The sequence below is a fragment of the Eulemur rufifrons genome, chromosome 29, assembly GCF_041146395.1.
Source record: "Eulemur rufifrons isolate Redbay chromosome 29, OSU_ERuf_1, whole genome shotgun sequence".
NCBI classification, from domain to species: Eukaryota; Metazoa; Chordata; class Mammalia; order Primates; family Lemuridae; genus Eulemur; species Eulemur rufifrons.
The window spans coordinates 45684926-45695473 of NC_091011.1; positions in this window are offsets into that span (position 1 = coordinate 45684926).

Sequence of the window (10548 nt, forward strand, 5' to 3'; positions counted from 1 at the left end):
CCATAATGTTGGACACTCCACAGGACAAATACCTGGTTTCTCTAAACAAGTCAATACAATTTTTTAAAAGTGTGGGGATGAGGCAGTGCTTTGTACACACACACAAAATACGAGACTTGACAAAAAGAAGCATGCCATTAAAAGGTTTTTGGTTGAGTAAGGCCTGTATTTATGATTGTTTCCAGTGGTTTTTGAAAATAATTATAGCAGAAAGATCTTGTGTGTGCTCTGGGGTTGCAGGGTGAGTGATGCAGAGCCTTTGGGGATTGTGGGGGCTCCTAGAATCCCCAAAGGGAAGCTGGATTTGATGTTTGCTATTTTTATTCCCCACCAGCCAAAGCCCTTAGGGGGTCATAGACCCAACTCAGCCTATGTTTGCACCTCTCTGTTCAGCATGGGAAGGAAGTAGATCCTTCTGATACAAATGTTCTAATGCCCCCAAACTCTGCCATTTTAGTTTACCAGTACATTCCGCAGAGAAATTCCTTCTTACCACCGTCAGTGTGAAGGCAAGTCACAGCTGTGATTTCACCAGACAGCCTAATTAAAAGGAATGTCTCATTCTGTGACACAAAAAGACAAACTAGGAATGGGATAGCTTTTAATAAGACACTCTTTTATTTTAAAAAAATTACTCTGAGCTACCACTCATGTCTCCTCTGTACACACACATTGTCACATCAGTCAACCACGGAAACTGCAATGGAGCCTCCCAGATGGCTTGGATCACAGTCCCCCAAGTATACATGCCGTTTCCACCAACGGTGTTGTAGACCTTTAGCTAACAATCTTATGCAGTAAGGGAATATTCTTTAGAGGGTCTGTCCCTATCTTGTAATAGTGGTTGTAGAAATTTCAGCTGTGGTTCATCCAGAGATAAACTTCTAGTCTGTCCCGAAGGAGTGGACCTAAAAATACCAACATCAGGAGAATGTCTATTCATCCTTCATCAGCCCTCTTATGACCTGGTGGACTCCATCATAGTGGCAGGAACTTGTCTTTCTTTACAAGCTTCATGTTTCTAGTAAAATATAGGCCCTGTGATAAAGATAAGGGAACGTGGAAAAGTGCAGAGTTGTAGCTTTAAAATATCTTTGTGTAAATATAGTTATAAACTTAGAGATAGAAGCAAGCAACGTGGGAATCAAAATCATCCAAAATTATTTCTTCTTCCTTCACCCACATATTCAATTGGTCACCAAGTGTACCTATTTAAATATATTCTAATCCTCCTTATCTTATGCCAGAAAAATTGAAACACTCCCCAATTTTCCTCACTGTCTATGTCTGTTCCATGTCCATCCATTCACACTGATGCCAGGGTAATTTTTCTGGAAAAAAATCATGATCAGGTTACTCCTTTGCTTAAAACTCTTCTATGGTTGCCTGTGGAATTTTCACATTATTGTCCAAGCCCCTAGCATGTCATTTAAGACTTCTTATGAGTGAACCATGACATTCCCCTCCAGATTCATCTCTCATTTCCTATAACCTATAATTCAGTTGTACTGAATTATCTGCAGTTTCCAGAGCATGTCATATTGCTTTACTTTTCTCTCATGTGGTTCTCAAATTTTGCACATGAGAACAATTTATGGAGCCAGGTACACAGCAGGCACTTATGCCCTGTGCCCAGGGGTTTTGATTTAGTGGGTTTGAGTTGGCACTCAAAGACGCACATTATAAAAAATGACTCCAGATAATTAGGATATACACTTACATCACTGTTTAAGGAACACTGTTTTTAAGCCTTATTATAAGTTTTTTTTTTTTTTCCTTAAAGAATATCCTTCCCTCCATGCAACTATTTGGCAAGTTTAATCTTGTGCTTGTTGGTAAAGTGTTCCTTACTCTACCTCAAACAGGTTTTATTATTTATCTTAAGGGCATGGCTAAACCTAGTGCAACTTCATAGTTGTACTAATATAGTGTTTAATTATTTTCCTAGAAGTTTGGTTGTTAGGGTATCTACGTTTTTCATGTAAAATTAATAGGTTATCTTTTCATTTTAAAATGTTATATTACCTGTATATTATATAGAAAATAAAATTAAAAACATGTAAATAAAAATAAAAACAATCCAAAATTTCACCAAGTGATTAATAACCATATTTCTGTTCTCTTGATGCAGAAATAACTTAGTACAGAGATATAAGCAAACTATGAACTTTAATAATAATAATGATGATGATGTATCAATATTGGTTTATCAGTTGTAACAAATATACCACATTAATGGAAGATGTTAATAATAGAGGAAGCTGAATGCAGGGGAAGAAGAGATATAGGGGAACTTCCTGTACTATAGTATCCACTCAATTTTTCGGTAAACCAAAAACTGCTCTAAAAACTAAAGTCTATTAATTGAAAATAAATGATGTAACAAAATATGAAAGGACTCAAACATACCCATCATAGCAGTGAAAGCAACTTGATTTAAATCACATGGAAAAAAAAACGTCAAATCACAAAGAAAAACCTGCCTCTATACTATACACAAGAGATAATCTAAAGTAATTTCATTTAAAGTTAAAAATAAAAGGAGAAGTAAAGGCAGATAAAAAGAAAGTAGATTGTGTTCTTAGTGTGAAATGAGGTATAATAAAAGGTTAAAAAAATAGGTTTAAATGAGACAAAGGACATGATATAATGTTAAGAGATATGAGTATATCTATCACAATGAAGATATAGCAGTTTGAATACCTATGCAACTATAACATAGCATCAACTTTAATACAATTGAAATTATAGGAGTTGTGGAGTGGATAGTACTTAAATAACCAGTCATTCATTCATGTGAAGTCAGCAAAATGTACAGAACTGTCCTTTAATTCAGTTCTGGTTTTCTCCAGGGCTTCCTACATGGTGTTTTCCATGTAATAGAACTGAGCCGTAAAAGCATCTTTAGATAAAGAGGACAACTTACAAATTCAAAATTAAGTATGAAAGTGTATATTTAGAATGAGAAAATAAATAGCAGTAAAATATTAGAGCCTAAAAGATTCAAATTCCTTTTTGTAAGGTTTCTAGGAAATTTATGAGAAATGCCTCTACAGATGTTCCTGATTATACCTTGACTTCCCCTTCCCCCAAGAACATTCTATAATCCCCCCAAATACCCACTATTTGCAGGCCCATGCAAGTGAAAAGCCCTGAATCTTAGTTTTCATCAGCATCACAGTAAAACTGCCACTGTACAATAACTCTTAGTTCCAATATCTGCAATTCCATATGACAGGGCCTTTCAGGAGCATCTCTGTCAACACTTTTGACTCTTGGGACCTGAGTTGTGGACTCCTTCTGAAGTCACTAAGGAAAACTTTTCTTTTTGGAAGCTCCTTCCCCCATGGTCTCAATTGCTCTAAAGCCTTCACTGCCTACCTCAGTGTCTTGCCTTTTAGGTGTAGCCTTCAGTTCCAGTTCACAATCATGGCGTTCCATAGGGCTGTGTTTCTGAAGGGATCCCAAAGTGGAGGTGAAAGGTAGCCTTTGTGTTCCGTGAGTTTAAAAAGATGACAGGGAAATGGGTCTTCTGAGTAAAGTAACTGCAAGATATTGGTCTGAGGTCTTGCTGTCCATCAGTTTTGACTTCCTTTTAACACATCTCCTGAACAGGACTGTACTTTAACTTGTCTCTGCCTGGAGTTGTAAACAAGAACAGAAACAGCTCTTACCTTGCCCCAACTTTACTATATGACAGGTTCCGGGAAGAGGGAAAATAACCAATTCTGACACTATCGTGGTATTTATTTATCTTATATTTTCAGGAAATAGATTATATATTGAATACATTTTTTTTCCCAAAAGGGTGATTTCAAAGGTATATTTTCTGAAAAACTTTGAATGTTTTTGTCTTCATAGACAAGGAAAAACCATGTCTGCAATGTAATTCCCCTAGAAATCATAGACATTATTTGATTGCTTTTGTCATTTAGTGTCTCAAAGAAGAAATCTGCACATGGAAGACTCTGTTTTTCAATATTGCAGCAATTTATGTGTCTTTTCCATCCACATCAGAATGCTTTCTACCATATGTATGCCTGTAATTCTAAGGTGGGATTTCTCTTCCTGCTGTGTATTCACCACTCTCTCCTTTTCATTTGCATTCTGGAAAAGCTTGTGTAGCTCATCCTCCTCTTTATTCATTTTATTTTATCAGTTTCAATCCCACCCTTTTCTTCTTCCAATTTTCATTGAAATTCTGATATTTCATTTTTAGTTTTCTTACAATTTTTACTTATCCTTCCTCCTATCCTTCTTTTATGATTAGGGTCCTCTCATTACAGTCCGTTCAATCTACTTGGATTTCTCACTTTTCACAAAGGGTATCTACTGGCATTTTATTTTCTAAAATGTTTTTTCCATAGTAAATCATTTTCAGCTGTTTGTTTTTACTTTGAGTTTTTAAAAATATGTTCCTGTAATATGAATTTACAGTGTGATTTCATAGATTTCATGCTGATTTTACATTTTATGCCTTTTGGCATGAGCAGAAATCAATTTAGCCTATTAAGCTAGTGTGTATGGACTTCCCTTGGTGTTACTCACTGCTACTCTGTTTAGTGGCCAGATCTCCACATCAGACCAGCTGGCGATGGATTTATGTACACGGAGCAAATTATTAGACTTTAGCAGATAATTAACTAACATAGATTTAATTATGTTTAATTAAGTATTTAATTTACATATTTTTATGTTCCCACTTTAAGATGCAGATGCTTCCCAACATTCTGACTTGGAATTAAAAACAAAAACAAAAACCTATGCTGTGTCTCTTCTCTCAGGATTGCCAATAGCATTTATTTGAAGAACCATAACTCCCAAGATGCAATGTTCTGTGATCATCCCTCTTCATTTCCTTCTGCATTGTTCACTGGGATCATGGGCTCTACTTGGTTGTAGATAACTGATAAGGGGTTGTACTATCCTGCTTTCAAGGTAGCCCAATGCTCCCTACTTCCTGGCGTTCACATCCTTGTGTAGGCCCTTCCCACATCGTACCAGGATTGGTCTATGAGGCCAATAGCACACAGCAGAAGTAATGGCATGGAACTTCTGGGATTCCTAAAGCTTCCATCCTGAGTATTCTTTCCCTCTGTTTCTTCTCTCTCTTTCCTGGATTACTCGTTATGGGTGAAGACAGTTGCACCATCTTTAAGACACTCAGGTACCCTATGAGGAGGCACATTTGGTGAGGAACAGAAGCTTCCCACAACCACACGAGTGAGCCTAGGAGTGGATTCACGAGCACCAGTTAAGCTTTGACATGGCTCATGCCGTGGCTGACACCCTGATTCTAATCACATGAGAGAAGCTGAGCTGGTCTCAGGTTCCTGACCCTCAAACCCTGTGAGATAAGAAATGATTGCTGTTTTAAGATATTAAATTCTGAGATTATTTGTTATGGAGCAATAGGTAACTAATATAGCAATGGAGAAAATATTTTGACTTGTCTCAAAAATTAGCACCAACAAAGTATATGAATGGCTGACAAATTTGGAGGTGGTTGAACAGAAACACAGTTTTTCTAAGACAGGAAACAGAGAATGAGGAAGGAAAAATGGTTCTTTCTTTCAAGAAAGAGAGTTTTCTTTTTGCCAGCATGGCTATACAAGTGAGTAGGAGTTTGTTTTTCAATCTAGTTCCTTTAGTTTTGCAGTTTGTACAAATTTGTCTCAGATCCTGGTTACAGGTTTTCTAGCATTTTTAATTTTCAGTGTTATTATGAGTTTTTTATTTTTCTGTATCTTTATAGATATTGTTGTCACCGTTTGGGAAAATCTACAGCAAGATTTGCTAATCTGACTTGATTTTGATCCAGAATTCCCATAATAAAATTAATTACATATGATTTAAATTGTTTTAAATTTATTGATGTTTGTTTTATGAGTCAGGATATGGTATCTTGGTGAATGTTTCCCAAATATGACTGCAAATTTGGCTATTTCTTTTTTTATCCCCATCCATTTTGGCTTCATGTATTTTGAGAGTCTTTTATTTGTTGCGAGCACACTTAGCATCATCGTGTGTTTCTGGTAGATTGATCCTTTCACCATTATGTAATGTTCCCCTTACTTTCTAGAATTTTTTTTTTTTTTGCTCTGAAGTCTATTTTATCAGACATTAATATAACCACTCCTTCTATTTTAAAAACAATTAATGTTTGAATGATATGTCTTTTCCATTTTCTTACTTTCAACCTACCTACATCATTTAATTTGAAGTGAGTTTTCTATAAACAGTATACAGTTGGGTCATTTTTTTCCAATTTGTCAATATCTATCTGTCTTTTGCTCAGTATATTTAGACCATTTATATTTAAGGTAATTATTGACATGCTATAACCAATCTTATTTGTTTTCTGTTTGTTTCTTCTTATTTTTTCCTTTATTTCTCTCTCTTTTTTTTTTTTTTGCCTTCCTATGGGATATTTCCATATTTTTGAGGATGTTATCTTCAGTTATTTAAGGTGCTTTTGAGTGTATCTCTTTGTATTGTTTTCATAGTGGTTGCTTTGTGTATTACAATATACACATGTGACTTGAAACAGTCTATTGGCATCAACATTTTATCACTTCAAGTGATGTATGGAAAGCTCATTTGCAATTAAGTCCCTTTACTTTTCCCAGTTAAATATACAGTTGTCCCTTGCTTTCCATGGGGATTGGTTCCAGGAACCCCTGTAGATCTCAAACTCCACAGATGCTCAAGTTCCTAAAATGGTGCAGTGTTTGCATATAACCTGCACATATCTTCCATATATTTTAACTCCTCTTTAGATCACTTATAATACCTAACTTAAGATAAATGCAGATAAATAGTTGTTACACTGTATTGTTTAGGGAATAATGACAAGAAAAAAATGCTTATATATGTTCCATATAGATGCAACCATCCACTTTTATTTTCCGAATATTTTTGATCTTTGGTTGGTTGAATCCATGGATGAGAACCCCACGGATATGGAGGGCTGACTGTAATTGTCTTGAGGATCAGATGGTAGTATAATTTTTGCTTCGATCATCAATTGGAACTAATCGATAAACACTTACATGCACACATGGAAACAACATTCGTCGGAAATCAAGCAAGTGGGGGGAGGAAGGAATGGGTAAATTCACACCTAACGGGTACAATGCATACTGCCTGGGGGATAAGCACTCTTATAACTTTTATTCAAATGGTACAAAAGCAATTTATGTAACAAAAATGTTGGTACTCCATAATATTCTGGAAAAAAGTCATTAAATGTTATTTATAGAACTGATGAGGGAAATGATAATCTATTACATATTCTATTTGTACTCTTTCTGTTGTTATTTCCTCCTTCCTGATACTCTTTGTTCTATAATTTCCTTTCTTGCTGAAGTACATGCTGTTAGCCAGTCTTTAAGGATAGATCTGCTAGCAAAAAATTCTGTTAGTTTTTCTTTATCTGAGATGTCTTTATTTTTCTTTAATTTCTAAAAGATAATTTTTCTGGATATAGAATTTGCAGTTGAAAGTTATTTTCTTTCAGGCCCCCATGGTTTTAGATAAGAAATCCTTTGTCACAAAAAATTGATGTTCTCTATGACTATATGTCCTTTATCTCTGGCCTCTTTCAAGCTGTTTTCTGTTTTTAGTTTTCAGAAGTTCAATTGTAGTAGTGTGGATTTCTTTAATTTATCCTGTTTGGGATTTCTTAGCTTCTTGAGTCTTCAGGTGTATGCTTTTTCCACATTTGTGGAATTTTCAGTCCTTATTTCTTCAAATACTCTTTCAGTCCCCTTTTTTTCCTTCTTTCTTTCTAAGATTCCAATGATATGAAAGTTGTATCTTTTTTATGGACCCACAGGTCTCTGAAGCTCTTTCAGTTTTTCAGTTTCAATTTATTTTCTCTGTTTTTTAGATTGGGTGAAACATTAATCCTTGAGCTTACTGACTCTATGCTCTTGTCATCTCCACTGTTCTAATGAGTCCATCTACTAAATTATTTGTTCTGTCATTGTATATTTTAGTTCTATAATTTCTCTAGAAGTCACATATGGTTGGCTGATCAATACTGTTTGTTAGTAGTGTCAGTCTCACTTGATGTCAAAAGGATTTCCATTAAATCCCACAAAGGAATGAACCTACATGGGTTGCCCTCTGCTGCAAGGTTGGAAGTTAGGAAATAATGGGTCTGATTTACTTTCCTTTGTTGTGTAGGATGGACATAAGACTCCTCATTGCTGTGTAATTCCTCTAATCCTGGGTTCCCAAACCAGCTTGCCTTCTTCATACCACCTTTCAGATTTTTTCCTTTAGTGGCCTCTTATGTTATTTCCAGGGATCCGATTTGCGGTTAGCAGAGAAGAGCAGGGAGAAATGAATCTATGTCATCTCGTCTGGACTGTTAGTCTCGTTTATCTACTCTTGATTTTGTGACAGATTGCCCTTGTCGTGGTACCTGAAACAATTGTTTCCCAGTCTAGCAGAAACTACCTATTTCTTCATAAAATATGCAGTATTAGGAAATTCTTTGTGTAAGGGTGGCCACTGGTTGGACAAAAATCTATCTATTGACTGTTTATTAATAAGAAGAAAGCACATTGTTTAGTGGGAGAAATTTCTTAAATCAATCATATTAGCACCACCTAAAAATTTTGAGTTGAGAATCTGTATAAAACTGTACAATCAGCAGTGATAAAAGTTATCACAGACATAAAGAGAAGAGTAGACATAATGAGGGAGATCATGTGTTCAAGATAGAGAGATTGGGAAAATCCCCTCTGCAGAGCTGCCTAGAAAACTGAACATCTTTTCTCTTCCAGTTACTATGTGTCTTCATACAACAAGCACTCACCCTTCGTCTCCAGAATGTGGCTTAGGTAAGTGTTTGCTCCTCACAAAGAGAAAAGTCTCATTAATACTATCACACCATCAAAACAATCCACTATACCTAGACACTCTGATGGGATACTTTGGAAATATTAACCTATTTTTCTATCTTGATCTCTCTCCCCACTTAGAACTAGATTTTGTGATATTCTCAGGAATGGAAGATTACAACAGAAAATCAGACAGAAAAAAAAAACTGTAGTTTCAAAAGCCTTGGCTCTGTTATAACACATATCAGGATATAGCAAATCTCAAATCATGGAAAAAGAATGCAGTAGAGTTAGACTTCCTAGTCCTAGAAGAAACATAAGACTTTAGATAGCCTCATATTTTATGTGAGCAGAATGATGATTCCAATGTATCCAAGAATAGGACTGAAATGCCAAGAACAGAGCCCAATATGGCAAGACCTTGTAGGAAGGACTGAAAAGTGATTCAGAGGGATCCATGTGGCTGGCAGTTGGGGACCACATAAGAAAAAGGACATCTCAGCAGGACAATGCACAGTTGTTGATATTCATGGGAGCTGATATGCCCCTTCTAATACTCTGGCAATATATGATCCTCCAGCAGCATAGAAACAACCCCAGGAAAAGTTAGGTGAACTCCAATTTACTGAGATTAAGTTTCTGTGACCTGGCTAGAGAAGTTCAGAGAGAATGTTACTTAACTTTGAAGTCCTCTGTGTGACTTTTCCCTTACTTATCCCATTCCTCTCCTCTCAATTATAGCTACTTTCATAATGTGTTCATCATTCTTTTTTCTTTATAATTTCACTACATATGGATGTATCCCTAAATAAATTGTTCAGTTTTTCATGCTTTTGAACTTCATATAAATGGAGTCATACTGTATCTATTCTTCAAGAAAGTTTTTCACTCAACATTAATCTTTTGAGTTTCATCCAAGGTGATATACTTGAATGAATTCATTTATTTGCACTACTGTATAAAATTTTATTATGAATACATTTAATATACACCCATATGCATACATTGAATGGACAATTATTTATCCATCGTCTTACAAAGAGCATTTGAATTGTTTTCCTATTTTTGATATTACAAGTAATAGTACTACAAATATTCTTGAACACATCCTCTCATGCACATACATAAGAGTTTTTCAAAGGCAAACCTAAGAATGAAATTACTTGGCCAGAAGGAATAACATAATTCCAACTAGATGCAAGAAAGCTGGGAAATTCTAGTTTCTTGCTGAGCAGCAGCTTGCCAACAACAAATCTACACTATAGAAATGGAGCATAAATATGTAGTGGTTTTGTTAGTGAGTTCTGCTACAGGTAGGTTGTAAAGTATGTTCATGTTCAATTTTGCAAGATAATTACAATTTGTTTTCTAAATCGTGGTAACCATATGCACTCCCATTAGCAGTGTAAGAGTTCCAGTTTCTCTATATCTTGTCCATACTAATATCTTGTAAGACACTTCATTGTATAATTATATAGATTATCAATTTGAAAATTTTGTTTGCAAAAATACAAACTTTTGAAATGTAAATATCAAAAAGTCCTGCATGGCCTTTCTTGAATAAATCATTTAAACATTTTGTGATGAAAGAAATTAATCATAGATTAAATAATCTATTAAAGTCAGGCCAATAGTATGCACTTCATTCTTCATAGCGCAGCCATCTTTTCTGAGGGTTTTAGTAATTTCAGATGTA